This window comes from Myotis myotis, unplaced genomic scaffold (genome assembly GCF_014108235.1).
Source record: "Myotis myotis isolate mMyoMyo1 unplaced genomic scaffold, mMyoMyo1.p scaffold_m19_p_2, whole genome shotgun sequence".
NCBI lineage: Eukaryota > Metazoa > Chordata > Mammalia > Chiroptera > Vespertilionidae > Myotis > Myotis myotis.
In genome coordinates this window covers 112,088,860-112,103,306 of record NW_023416324.1, presented here as the reverse complement: position 1 = coordinate 112,103,306, position 14,447 = coordinate 112,088,860, and the positions used below count along the sequence as shown (strand labels likewise).

The window sequence follows — 14,447 nt, the reverse complement described above, 5'->3', positions numbered from 1 at the left end:
CCAGCAGAGTCACGTCCCACCTACAATCTGAGCTCCCATTGGGCGGGGGCGAGGGAGTGGAAAAGGAGGAGGGAAAAGGTTGGGAAGAAAGGAGGTGACAGCCTCTTTTTTCCAAACATTAAAGAGTCCCCGCAACTAAAGTCTAGCCTGGGGACTTCGCGGCAAGTGAAGCCTTCCAAACATCTTCCCAAGCTCCTGCCACCTCGGCAGGGGAGTGTGAGGAGCCAAACGGATAAACCAGCAACTTCAGATACAAACTCATGAGAGGGATGTGGGGTGTGGGGTGGGGGAGTCTCGGCCTTCCCAAGGCAGAGCTTTTTATCTTTATAACCTTTTACGAAAAGCTTATTTTCCTCTGTGCCCAGCCTGGGGAAGAACAGCAAAGACCTCGCAGCTCCAAGTCAGGCGAGGGGGTGTGTTCTCCGGCCCAGGCCCGGCGCCCGGCCACTCCGAGGCCGCGGGGGTTCTTACCTGGAAGCTGGCCCCACAACACGGATAGGCTCGCGGGACGCGTCTCTGCGGGAGAAGTCCTAACCTGATTCCATGACTGGGTCTCCTCACCGACCCCAGAGCCCGGAGCGGCAGCGGGGACAACAGCACGGCGACAAGGCGGAAGTCCCGCCCCACGCGCCTCATTGGCCTGCACCCGAAGGCGGAAGTAAGCCATTGGGCCCCGGCTGTGTTTGCTAAGGCTCCGTCCCGCACCCACGCCGTGTCTCCGCCTGCTCGCGGGGCTCGGAGAAATGCCCAGTTGGTGGAGTCAAGTTCTTGACTGCGCGATCGGTCTTCCCCTGAGGGCAGGGTGGGGCAGACTTCTGCTTTTGGCCGGGGAGGGAGCAGGCTGGCGCAGAGGACTGTGCCCCCGGGAGTGGGGCCCGTGGGGTCCTGAGGGGCCCTGACCGAGCGGCCAGGTCCGGCAGCCCAGGTCTGATGTGGCTGTTGGGCGAAAGCAGCCCGACACCCTGGTCAGCTGCGCCTGGGAGGCCCTGGAGCTGGTACCAGGGCGTCTCTTCCTGCACCCACTCGCCCGACCGGCTGAAGCGGCGAGGACGAGGACGATGACGAGAACGAGGCCTCATCCCCTCTGCACGCTGTCCACAGGCTGAGAGGGGAGACTGACGCGACCTAGGCCGGCGCCTTAGAGTCCCGGTGCAGTGATTAGGGGTGCGAGCGCCCGGAGGGCTACCTGCAGTCCTCGCCTGGCTGGGAGCCGCGCTGACGTTAGCACTCTGGGCCTGACTGGGGCCGACTCCTGGACTCGGCGAAAGTCAAACTATTTAAGCCCTACGTCAGACTTTTAAAACCTTTTCCTCCTTTGGATGAATCAAAAATTATCGTCCTCTACCTCCCTTCAGGTAAACCTTACCCATCCCGGGCGTTCCAGTCTCAAACGAAGCTACTTTGAAATTTAACCGGATTGGACCATCCACACTGATTATCGGTTGCCAATTAGCCACTTTGAAGAGACAATGAAAAAAAAAAAAAAGAAGCAGTGGGTTTACTGCAAAAAATTGCATAAAGTCCTGAATTAGAATGCCAGGAGACGCTAGATTCTGGTCCTGCTTCTGTTTCAAAATAAGGCCCCTTTACAGGTTTTACATCCTTCGACCTCATCTTTTAAACAAAGGAGGGGCCAGAGGGGCTAGCACAGAAAACACCTGCAGAATACCATTGGATGTAACTTTTAATTTGATTGCTCTGGGTACACCTGAGTGACTGAAAAAGGAATAGGAGGAAAACTCTTTCCCCATTGTGTATCTTTTGGGGCCTTTGAATTTTGTACCTTGTGAACACTACTCAAAAAGTAAATACAAAAATGTTAAAAATCAAATTACAATAAAATAACAAAGGCCATCAAACATATTTTCCTCTTCTATGTACTCTCTGACTATATATTCTACATATTCTTAAATTTTACAAGTGTGAAGACAGTCACACTTAATACACAATCCTGCCTTTAAGATAATTGTACATAAAAATCAGAATTGGGGATATTACTATGAAGTCTAGTATAATTAGTGTAAACATAGGTACAATGTCTAAGCATTTCTTCATTAATTCTCAAATTGGCTTTATATTAAATCAGAGATTTCTTAAATGACATCGAAAGAAGTAAAAAATATTACAGGATAAAAAAGAACAAAGAAGAGATTCTGTTATTCCTTAAGTAAAAGCACCTTGAGGACAAAACATTTTAATCTGACTAATCTGCTCTTCTGGTTACAATTGGTATAGTTCTTTCAGTTATAAACAAGATAAAGTGCTATTTGTACTGCATTTAGGCCTACTAATTGTGCTTCACTCTAAAGAAGTATCGATTCTCCCCACTGTGTTGAATAAAGGTAAATTGGAAGAAAATAGATTGTGAAAACCTACTATCTTTGTAAAAGTAGGTTAGCCCGTAAGGTTGATATCTATCTTAATTATGGCTTTCAAAAACATAAGGGTTAAAAGAAAAGGAGCTGTTAGGACTTTGTGTTTGATAGTGTTGTTGTTGTTTTTAAATCCTCCTAAAAATACAGATAGCATTGTAGAATTTCCCACGTCCAAAATATTATAAGACAGCAGCAACAACCAAACAAAAAAAACACAAGATACCCAATGACCTAATTGTCTAAAATGGCTTAAAAGTAGTTTTCCCTAAAATATGAAAAGAATGCAGATCCCAGCTGGTATTGCTCAGTGGTTGAACATCGACCCATGAATCAGGAGGTCAGAGTTCAATTTCTGGTCAGGGCACATGCCTGGGTTTTGGGCTTGATCCCCAGTAGAGGGCATGCAGGAGGCAACCCATCAATGACTCTCTCTCATTGACGTTTCTCTCTCTCTTTTCCTCTCTCTGAAATCAATAAAAATATATATATTTTTTAAATGCAGGCTCTTTAAGTACTGAGATTAACTAAAGATGTTAAAGTTTTGTCTCTAGTCATTATTTACAATTATAAAAAGGGAATTTTAGAATCAGTAAAAAGTTTTTGTCATTTTGAAAAGAAAAATTATTACTGTGATAAAAAGAAGGCATCCTATCTAATAAAAGAGAAACATGGTAATTAGCGTACGACCGCTACCATTCCCATTGGCTAATCAGGGCCATATGCAAATTAACTGCCAGCCAAGATGGCGGCCGGCAGCCAGGCAGCTTAAACTGAACATGAGGCTTGCTTGCTTCAGTGACAGAGGACTGCAACGTTCCCCGCCGGCCGGGCTCTGAGCTTGCAGTTTGAAACATTGTAGCAAATATAGAAGCTAAACAAAACCCCAGAAACCAGCTTTCAGCGAGCCAGGATCTCAGAGCTGGAGTTAATACAGAGTTTCGATTACAGAACCTAAACAAACCAGATACCTGCTTTCAGCAGCTGAGGCCTCAGAGCTGGAGCCAGGCTAAAGCTGGCCCAGAATAAAAAAAAGAAAAAGAAAAAAAGGAGCAGTTGGGAGCTTCAGTCCCAGCCTGAAAATAGCCCTCAGCCCCTCAGCCAGACTGGCCAGGCACCCCAGTGGGGACCCCCACCCTGAAGGGTGTGTGACCAGCTGCAAACAGCCATCATCCCCTCACCCAGTCTGGCCAGGCACCCCAGTGGGGACCCCCACCCTGAAGGGTGTGTGACCAGCTGCAAACAGCCATCATCCCCTCATCAGGCTGGCCAAGCACCCCAGTGGGGACCCCCACCCTGGAGGGTATGTGACCAGCTGCAAACAGCCATCATCCCCTCACCCAGGCTGGCCAGGCACCCCAGTGGGGACCCCCACCCTGATCCAGGACACCCTTCAGGGCAAACCAGCCAGCCCCACCCATGCACCAGGCCTCTATTCTATATAGTAAAAGGGTAATATGCCTCCCGGCACCGGGATCAGCATGACAGGGGGCAGCGCCCAAGCCCCCGATCGCCCTGCAGCTCTGTGTGTGACAGGGGGTGGAGCCCCAACCCCCCTGCCCCCCACAGGCCCTGCTCTGTGTGTGACAGGGTAGTGCTATAACCTCCCCATTCGCCCTGCCCTGAGTATGAGAGTGGTGGCGCCCCAACCACCTGATCGGCCCTGCTCTGTGGGTGATAGCGGCGCCCCAACCCTCCCCCCCCACGGGCCCTGCTCTGTGTGTGATGGGGTAGAGTCATAACCTCCCCATCTGCCCTGCCCTGAGTGTGACAGTGGCGGCGCCCCAACCCCCTGATCGGCCCTGCTCTGTGGGTGATAAAGGGCGGCGCCCCAACCCCCTGATCCGCCCTGCTCTGTGGGTGATAGAAGGCAGCGCCCCAACCCCCTGATCCGTCCTGCCCTGAGTGTGACAGGGGACGGTGCCCCAACTCCCCTATCGGCCGTACTCTGTGAGTGACGGGGGAGCTCCTCAACCCCCTGATCGGCCCTGCTCTGTGCATGACACGGGGGAGCTCCCCAACCCCCTGATTGACCCTGCTCTGTGCATGACAGGGTATGGAGCCCCAACCCCCCTGATGGGCCCTGCTCTGTGCGTGACAGGGGGTGGCGCTGCAACCTCCCCATTGACCCTGCCTTGAGTATGACAGGGGCTGTGCCCCAACCCCCCAATCGGCCCTACCCTGAGCGTGACTGAGGGTGGCATCACAACCTCCCAATCTGCCCTGCTCTGTGCATGACAGGGGAAGGCGCCCCAACTCCCCAATCGGCCCTGCTCTGAGCCCGACCAGGGGCTGCACCTAGGGATTGGGCCTGCCCTCTGCCACCCGGGAGCAGGCCTAAGCCAGCAGGTTGTTATCTCCCGAGGGGTCCCAGACTGCGAGAGGGCACAGGCCGGACTGAGGGACCCCCCCCTTCCCCCGAGTGCACAAATTTTTGTGCACTGGGCCTCTAGTCTTACCTAATAATAGCCAAACATGCAAATTGACCGTACCTTCGCTATGGCCCAAGCCACGCCCACCAGCCAATCAGAGCGACCATATGCAAATTAACCCAACCAAGATGGCGGCCATCAGCCACTGAGCTTGAGCAAGCAGGAGGCTTGGTTGCCCCAGTGATGGAAGAAGCCAAGCTTCCCGGCCGGCTGCTGCCTCCTCTCAAGGCAACAAAGTTTCAATTATAGAAGGTAAATAAAGCCCAGATATCTGCTTCCAGTCACCATGACCATGGAGCTGGAGCAAATAAAAAAAAAAAAAGGAAAGGCTGGGAGCTTCGGTCACTGGGGGGCTTGGTCAGTCTGAAAACAGCCATCAGCCACTCACCCAAGCTGGCCAGGCACCCCAGTGGGGACCCCCCACCCTGAAGGGGGTGTGGGCAGCCTGAAAATGGCCCTCAGCCCCTCACCCAGGCTGGCCAAACCCCCATGGGGTGAGGGTCCCCACTGAGGGGCTTGACCAGCCTGCAAACAGCCATCAGCCCCTTACCCAGGCTGGCCAGGCACCCCAGCGGAACCCCCACCCTGATCCAGGACACCCTTCAGGGCAAACCAGTCAGCCCCCACCCGTGCACCAGGCCTCTATTCTATATAATAAAAGGGTAATATGCAAATTGACCCTAACAGGAGAACAACTGGGAATGACTGGTCGCTATGACACACACTGACCACCAGGGCGCAGATGCTCAATGCAGGAGCTGCCCCCTGGTGGTCAGTGTGCTGCTCCCACAGGGGCAGCTCTGCTCAGCCACAAGCCAGGCTGATGGCTGCCAGCACAGCGGTGGTGGCGAGAGCCTCTCCTGCCTCCTCAGCAGCACTAAGGATGTCCGACTACAGCTTAGGTCTGCTCCCTGCTGGCAAGTGGACATCCCCCGACGGCTGCCAGGCTGCCAGAGGGATGTCTGACTGCCAGCTTGGGCCTGGTCCCTCAGGGAGCGGGCCTAAGCCAGCAGGTGGACATCCTCTGAGGGGTCCCAGACTGCAAGAGGGCATAGGCCGGGCTGAGGGAGCCCCTCAAGTGCATGAATTTCGTGCACTGGGCCTCTAGTAGAATATATAAGGAATCCACAGGATTCTTCACATGTGTGGATGAAAAGGGGATTTTTACCTAAGGTAACCTCATAGGATGATATGATCATGAATTCCTAACTGGGCAAGTCATGATAGGTAGTCATGCCCCACCATATAACTTCTTTAGTGAAAGGTTTTTAAGCAAATTCTGTTCATTGTTTTTGTGCATCTAGGTTAACACACCTTTGAAATAACCCTGGAAGGTGTAACCTCCCTCCAGAGAGCACATAATTTTGTTAATTATAGTGTTATCTAATCCCCATCCTGTTTTCTCCCACCTTCACCTACTCTTCTTTACTTCTCTCTATAACTTCAAATGTATAAGAAAAACTGCAAAACTGTTTTTCTCAGAAGCATTTGAAATCTTGGTTCCCAGCAATTGTCATCAGTGTGGCTCAAATAAACTCTTATAAAAGCTCTCTGCAGGTTTGAATGTTTCTTATGTCAACATAGATAAGGAATGGGCACATTTGAAAAATCATCAAACAGAACTTTAAAAAACTGCTTTAGGACATCTGGCCAAAGATTAAAACAGACTCCCATTTCCTTATAAAAATTCTAAGCTAAAAAATAAGTTCATTTTGTAAGATAGTGAAAGGTTCAGAACACAAAAAGTCAGATATCAGTCAAAAGAGTTTTTCAAAAAAGTGTATTTTCCAGTTGAGAAAGTTCAGACCAAAAAAGGGGGGGGGGGGGGTATATAAAGTTAAATGCCTTTAAGAAATGGCCTGGTCATTGTTTCCCTTGAGATGAATTGTACCCCTCTCTTACATCTAACATTGTTAGGGGCAGAAATAGAATACTGGGGACTATCTACAATTAAAAGTATTAATCATGCTCTGTTGGTGATGGTTCTGTTCTGATTAGAGAAAGAACATTCTACCCTGGTTGCGAGTTGTATGCCCTGGGACATGGGAGCTAACATTGGGAATGCAGTCCATCCTCCTTTCCCAAGAACTGCCTATCATTATGGAAAGATTTACAACTTCGTGGCTGAAACAATCTAGTTTCAGACATGCCCACCTTCTGCAACCTCCCCCCACTCCAGCCCGCATAACTTGTAATCTGTAATGATTATACCGTGCCTACTTTCCATGCCTGTAATTCTTACTTTTCCACATAATCTTTGTCCTTCTACCCAATATAAGCAACTGGCTTATGGGGAGGGACAGAGCAGATTTTTGTGAATGACCCGCTGCCCTCCCATACTGCCAGCACTATTGGAATAAACACTCATATATGATTCAACCCTGTTTCTGCTTAATTGGCTGAAGTAGTGACAGGTAGCCCAGACCCCTTGGTTGTCAGATTACATAATCTGGCAAATCTGGCGACTTTGGTGGATACAAACAGGGAGTCCTCTTGGGTGAGTACTGGGGATCCAGCTTGCTGCCTGGACTGGGGGTTCCTGAGGCTGAGGCTTGGACTCTTTTACTTGCAGCACTGCCAGGAATTTTCCTGTTTTGAGCCCCAGCCTCAGCAATCCCCGTCATCTCACCTAAAACTTAAATTGAATGAAGCTTTCTGTAACTTTGTAATGGGAAGTCAGTTGTGTTGCCCCCATTGGGGTGAGCCTAATCAACTCCTGGTTGCAAGTGGCCTCTCAAGTTCCTTGCCTTTTCTCCACACCCAGGCCTAACCAGCTTAGGTTCCAGACAAGGTCCTGAATGATGCAGGGCTTCTGTCTGGTATTCCGTCTGGCTGTGCATGGTAAGGTGTGGTTGTGCATGGAAAGCCACAAATGGTTGTCTGTCTGTTGTAAATACAGGTATTTTATATTAGGGTGGTTTTTGCCTGGTGTAACTTTGCCTGTAATCTTGCTTAAATTGTTCAAGGATGGGTGCTGGTGGCTCGATCCCAAAAGACACTCCATTGGGACAGATCTTGGGGGATTAGGCTACTTATCCTTATTCGCCAATAAACAACAACAACAACAACAAAAAAAAAAAAAAAAGGAAAAGGGTGTTTTACTGCAATACTGCTTTACCTCACTCTTAAATATCCTCTTCACTGGGCACAAGTGGAGATTAGTGTTTGGAAAAGCATGGTGTGAAGCTCTTGTCTGTATGTTGTGCACGTTATAAATATTATATGTAAGAGTGTCTCTGTTGATTGTTGCTCTGTCTCTTTGTTGTTTGGTTTGTTTAAAGATGGGGCATATTCCACTTCGTTTGGGTGCCCCAGCTGCTTGTGACAGGCTTAACCCATGTCAGGGATTGCAGGAATTTGCCAGCAGCTTCGGGGAGTTCTTAATCTTGGGGATTCTCCCTGCTCTCTCTCTCAAGGCATCAGCTGCCAAAATGCTTAGCTAGTGAGAGTTTTCTCTGTCTGTCTGGTTAAAGATGTTCTTTGCTTTCTTATCTTTTGGGGACTTAGTTTACTCTTCGCTCTTTTATGAACACAAGGACTCCTCTGTCTCTGCTATTTGGGGTTTGTGCCACTCAGAACCGAAGGTCATTTTGCTGTTCTGGAATAGCATAAAATATGATTCTAAAGCTAATGTCCCAGTCCCTCCTTTTGGGAGTACTCATTTATTTACTTTAGGGATTGTTTATGTTTCTGTTTTGAATAGGATAAGATCTCTTCTATATGCAAGATTTCATGTTGTTATAGTCTACTCAGAAAGAAAATTATGGGAAATAAACCTTCTAAGCACCCCCAGTTTTTCTCCTTGAAGGGCCTGAGCTGTAGAAGTGCCCTCAGACAGGGGCCACTCCCATGTTGTAAAGGAAAAAAACAAAGCAAAGTCCTTGGTAACTTAAAACTTTATAGTTCTGCTGTCTTAAATAGAAGAAATTATTAATATCAGGGTATTTTGAAATAACAGGATACTGAAATATTAATTCAACTGAGTTTGCCTACTTTTGACCTTTTATTACAGAAAAGGTAGAAAATACACTTGAAACTGTTAGTGAATGTTTTATACTTTATTAGAAGCTAGAGGCCCAGTGCATGAATTCATACATGGGTGTGGTCCGGCCAGCCCCGCCCCTGATGGGGGCCCATCAGGGGCGGGTCTGGCCAGGGGAGGGGCAGCAGGAGGGCTCAAGGGTGTGTCCATTCAATCTCGCTCAGTCCTGATGAGCCAGACTCCAGCAGCAGTCAGAGTGTCTTCCCCCTGGTGGTCAGTGCACATCATAGCAACTGGTCAACCAGTCATCTGTCTGCTCCCTGGTGGTCAGTGCACATCATAACGAGCAATTGAGCGGCCTTAGCATATCATTAGCATATTATGCTTTGATTGGTTGAACGAATGACCAGACAACTGGACACTTTGCATATTAGGCTTTTATTATATAGGATATATCTCTCAAAAATGTGAATGTATTTGCCAATCTAAAGAATGCTGTTTATTTTTTGGTTTTTTTTATAAATATATTTTTATTGATTTCAGAAGGAAGGGACAGGGAGTGTGAGATAGAAACATCAATGATGAGAGAGAATCATTGATTGGCTGCCTCCTGCACACCACATACTGGGGATTGAGCCTGCAACCCAGGCATGTGCCTGACCGGGATTCAAACCTTGACCTCCTGGTTTATGGGCCTATGCTCAACCACAGAGCCACACCAGCTAGGCCTAACTGCTTACTTTTTAGTGATCACCTAAAAATTAAGATTTCCAAACGTAAGAATTTTAACCAATTAGAAAGAAATTACAGTGGGGCCTTGACTTACGAGTGTCCCAACTAACGAGTTTTTCAAGATACGAGCCGTCTCTCGGCCGATTTTTTGCTTTGAGTTGTGAGCTAAAATTCGGGTTAAAAGCCAGGTTCAGATACCCCACCTCTAGTTGGCTCAGCAAACATCACAGTGAACACCACAACATCAGCCCAGCATCACGAGTCTCATTTGTTCACTGTTAATTTGACATACGAATAATTTGAGTTATGAGCTCTGTCACGGAATGAATTAAACTCATAAGTCAAGGCCCCACTATATATAGTTTTAGTATTAGAAGGCATGAGGGATGGAGATTGATTTTGAAGGAAAAAGAAAGTAAGTTCTTTTTTTTTTTTTTCTGGGCTATGAGATTACATGAGTATTTATTTTTCCTTCTTTATAGGTTTTTCAGTATTTTCCAAATTTCTTTAAATTAATGTACAGTGGGGCCTTGACTTATGAGCTAATTTTTTTTATTTGTTTTATTGCTTGAAGTATTACAAATGTATTACATATGTCTCCTTTTTTTCCCGCCCTTAACAATCCCCCGGCCTCCCATATCCCCGGTGTCTTATGTCCATTGGTTATGCTTATATGCATGCATACAAGTCCTTCGGTTGATCTCCAACCCCATCCCACCCACCTCTCAACCCTCCCCGGCTTTCCCGCTGTAGTTTGACAGTCTGTTCGAGGCAGCTCTGCCTCGGTATCTATTTTTGTTCATAAGTTTATAATGGTCTTTATTATCCATGAGTGAGTGAGATCATGTGGTGTTTTTCCTTCATTGACTGGCTTATTTCACTTAGCATAATGCTCTCCAGTTCCATCCACGCCGTTGCAAATGGTAAGAGTCCCTTCTTTTTTATAGCAGCATAGTATTTCATTGTGTAGATGTACCACAGTTTTCTAATCCATTCATCTACAGATGGGCACTTAGGCTGTTTCCCGATCTTAGCTATGGTGAATTGTGCTGCTATGAACATATGGGTGCATATATGCTTTCTGATTGGTGTTTCTGGTTTCTTGGGATATATTCCTAGAAGTGAGATCACAGGGTCAAATGGGAGTTCCATTTTTAGTTTTTTGAACTCCATACTGTCTTCCATAGTGGCTTCAACAGTCTGCATTCCCACCAGCAGTGCACGAGGGTTCCTTTTTCTCCACATCCTCTCCAGCACTTGTCATTTGTTGATTTGTTGATTACTGACTTTGAGCAAGTTTTCATGTGTGTCTTGGCCTTCTGAATGTCCTCTTTTGAAAGGTGTCTATTAAGTTCCTTTGCCCCCCCTTTTTTTATTGCTTAAAGTATTACAAAAAGTATTACATATGTCTCCTTTTTTTTTCCCCTGCCCTTGACAATCCCCTGGCCTCCCCTACCCCCCAGTGTCTTATGTCCATTGGTTATGCTTATATGCATGCATACAAGTCCTTCGGTTGATCTCTTACCCACCCCCTCCTGCCCTCCCACCCTCCCCGGCCTTCCTGCTGTAGTTTGACAGTCTGTTCGAGGCAGCTCTGCCTCTGTATCTATTTTTGTTCATAAGTTTATAATGGTCTTTATTATCCAGAAATGAGTGACATCATGTGGTATTTTTCCTTCATTGACTGGCTTATTTCACTTAGCATAATGCTTTCCAGTTCCATCCATGCTGTTGCAAATGGTAAGAGTTCCTTCTTTTTTATAGCAGCATAGTATTCCATCGTGTAGACGTACCACAGTTTTCTAATCCATTCATCTACAGATGGGCACTTAGGCTGTTTCCAGATCTTAGCTATGGTGAATTGTGCTGCTATGAACATAGGGGTGCATATATCCTTTCTGATTGGTGTTTCTGGTTTCCTGGGATATATTCCTAGAAGTGGGATTACAGAGTCAAATGGGAGTTCCATTTTTAGTTTTTTGAGGAAACTCCATACTGTCTTCCATAGTGGCTGCACCAGTCTGCATTCCCACCAGCAGTGCACAAGTGTTCCTTTTTATCCACATCCTCTCCAGCACTTGTCGTTTGTTGATTTGTTGATGATAGCCAGTCTGACAGGTGTGAGATGGTACCTCATTGTTGTTTTGATTTGCATCTCTCGGATGATTAGTGACTTGGAGCATGTTTTCATATGTCTCTTGGCTTTCTGAATGTCCTCTTTTGAAAGGTGTCTATTTAGATCCTTTGCCCATTTTTTGATTGGATTGTTTATCTTCCTTTTGTTAAGTTGTATGAGTTCCCTATAAATTTTGGAGATTAGGCCCTTTTCAGATATGACATTGGCAAATATGTTTTCCCACACAGTGGGTTTTCTTGTTGTTTTGTTGATGGTTTCTTTTGCTGTGAAGAAGCTTTTTATTTTGATGTAGTCCCATTTGTTTATTTTCTCTTTAGTTTCCAATGCCCTGGGAGCTGTGTCGGTGAAGAAATTGCTTCAGCATATGTCTGAGATTTTGTTGCCTTTGGATTCTTCTAGTATTTTTATGGTTTCCCATCGTACATTTAAGTCCTTTATCCATTTTGAGTTTATTTTTGTGTATGGTGTAAGTTGGTGGTCTAGTTTCATTTTCTTGCATGTATCTGTCCAATTTTCCCAACACCATTTATTGAAGAGACTATCTTGACTCCATTGTATGTTCTTGCTTCCTTTGTCAAATATTAATTGAGCATATTGGTTCAGGCCGATTCCTGGGCTCTCTATTCTATTCCATTGATCTATATGTCTGTTCTTGTGCCAATACCAGGCAGTTTTGAGAACAGTGGCTTTGTAATACTGCTTAATATCTGGTATTGAGATCCCACCTCCTTTGTTCTTAACCAGGATCGCTGTGGCTATTCAGGGCCTTTTTTAATTCCAGATAAATTTTTGGAGAGTTTGTTCTAGGCTTGTGAAATATGCCATTGGTATTTTCATGGGAAATACATTGAATTAAAGATTTCTTTGGGTAGTATGGACATTTTAATGATGTTGATTGTACCAACCCAAGAACATGGTATGTTCTTCCATCTGATTATGTCTTCCTCTATCTCTTTTTTCAACGTCCCGTAGTTTTCTGAGTAGACGTCTTTTACCTCCTTAGTTAAGTTTATTCCTAGGTAGCTTAATTTTTTTGGTGCGATGGTAAATGGGATTGTTTTTTTAGTCTCTCTTTCTTTAAGTTCACTATTGGTGTATAGAAATGCCATAGATTTCTTGGCATTAATTTTGTATCCTGCTACATTGCCAAATTCATTTATTAAGTTTAATAGTTTTTTGTTGGAGTCTTTAGGGTTTTTTATGTATAATATCATTTCATCTGCGAATACGGACAGTTTTACTTCTTTGTTTCCAATTTGGATGCCTTTTATTTCTTCTTGTCTAATTGTAATGGCTAATACTTGCAGTACTATGTTGAACAGGAGTGGTGAGAGTGGGCATCCCTGTCTTGTTCCTGTTCTTAGGGGAAATGGTGTTAGTTTTTGTCCATTGAGTATGATGTTGGCTGTGGGTTTGTCATATATGGCTTTTATTATGTTGAGGTATGATCTTTCTATTCCCACTTTGCTGAGAGTTTTTATCAAAAATGGGTGTTGGATTTTGTCAAATGCTTTTTCTGCATCAAATTGATATGACTATGTGGTTTTTTTCTTTCAAGTTGTTTATGTGAGGTATCACGTTTATTGATTTGCAGATATTGTACCATCCTTGCATCCCTGGGATAAATCCTACTTGGTCCTGGTGTATGATCTTTCTGATGTACTGCTGGATGTGATTTGCTAAGATTTTGTTGAGGATTTTGGCATCTATGTTCATGAGGGATATTGGCCTGTAATTCTCTTTCATTGTGTTGTCTTTATCTGGTTTTTGTATTAGGGTGATACTGGCTTCATGGAATGATCTTGGAAGTGTTCCTTCCTCTTGAATTTTTTGTAGTAGTCTGAGGAGGATAGGTTTTAGTTCTTCCTTGAATGTTTGGTAAAACTCCCCTGTGAAGCCATCTGGTCCTGGGCCTTTGTTTGCTGGAAGCTTTTTGATGACTGCTTCAATTTCTTCCATAGTTATTGGCCTATTGAGATTTTTAGATTCTTCCTGATTGAGTTTTGGAATGTTGTATTTTTCTAGGAATATGTCCATTTCCTCCAGGTTGTCTAATTTGTTGGAATAGAGTTGTCCATAGTATTGTTTAACAATCATTTGTATTTCTGTGGGGTCTGTTGTTATTTCGCCTCTATCATTTCTGATTTTGTTTATTTGGGTCCTCTCTCTGTGCTTCTTGGTGAGCCTGGCTAGAGGTTCATCAATCTTGTTTATCCTTTAAAAGAAGCAGCTCTTGGTTTCATTTATTTTATCTATTGTTTTTTGGTCTCTATGTCATTTATTTCTGCTCTAATCTTTATTATCTCCTTCCTTCTGCTCACTCTGGGGTTTTCTTGTTGTTCTCTTTATAATTCTTTGAGTTGTAGAGTTAGATGATTTACTATCATTTTTTCTTGTTTTTTGAGATAGGCCTGTAGAGCTATAAACTTCCGTCTCAGGATTGCTTTCATTGTGTCCCATAGGTTTTGGATTGTTGTGTTTTCATTGTCATTAGTTTCCAGGATGTTTTTAATTTCTTCTTTGATCTCATTGGTAACCCAATCAATATTTAATAACATGCTATTCAGCTTCCAAGAGTTTGAGTATTTTGGGTTGTTTTTATTGTAGTTTATTTCTAATATTATGCCATCGTGGTCTGAGAAGATGCTTGGTATGATTTCAATCTTCTTGAATTTGGGGAGACTTTGTTTGTGACCCAATATGTGGTCTATTTTTGAATATGTCCCATGAGCCTTTGAGTAGAATTTATATTCCGTGGCTTTGGGGTGAAGCGTTCTGAAGATGTCAATTAA

At 45.1% G+C, this 14,447-nt stretch overlaps 1 protein-coding gene across 5 annotated transcripts in view; it reads right to left on the bottom strand.

The window, feature by feature from the left end:
• The window catches only part of RNF13 (ring finger protein 13), a 239,882-nt gene extending 239,247 nt beyond the window's left edge, over positions 1 to 635 (bottom strand). For 3 of the 5 annotated variants that reach the window (XM_036348560.1, XM_036348563.1, XM_036348562.1), the window contains exon 1: positions 472 to 606. The gene's annotated coding sequence lies outside the window, so the exon portion shown is untranslated. Of the gene's footprint in view, positions 1 to 471 lie in introns of all 5 variants that reach the window. The other 2 variants (XM_036348561.1, XM_036348559.1) reach the window with 2 other exon arrangements.
• Between the last annotated feature and the right edge of the window lie 13,812 nt (positions 636 to 14,447).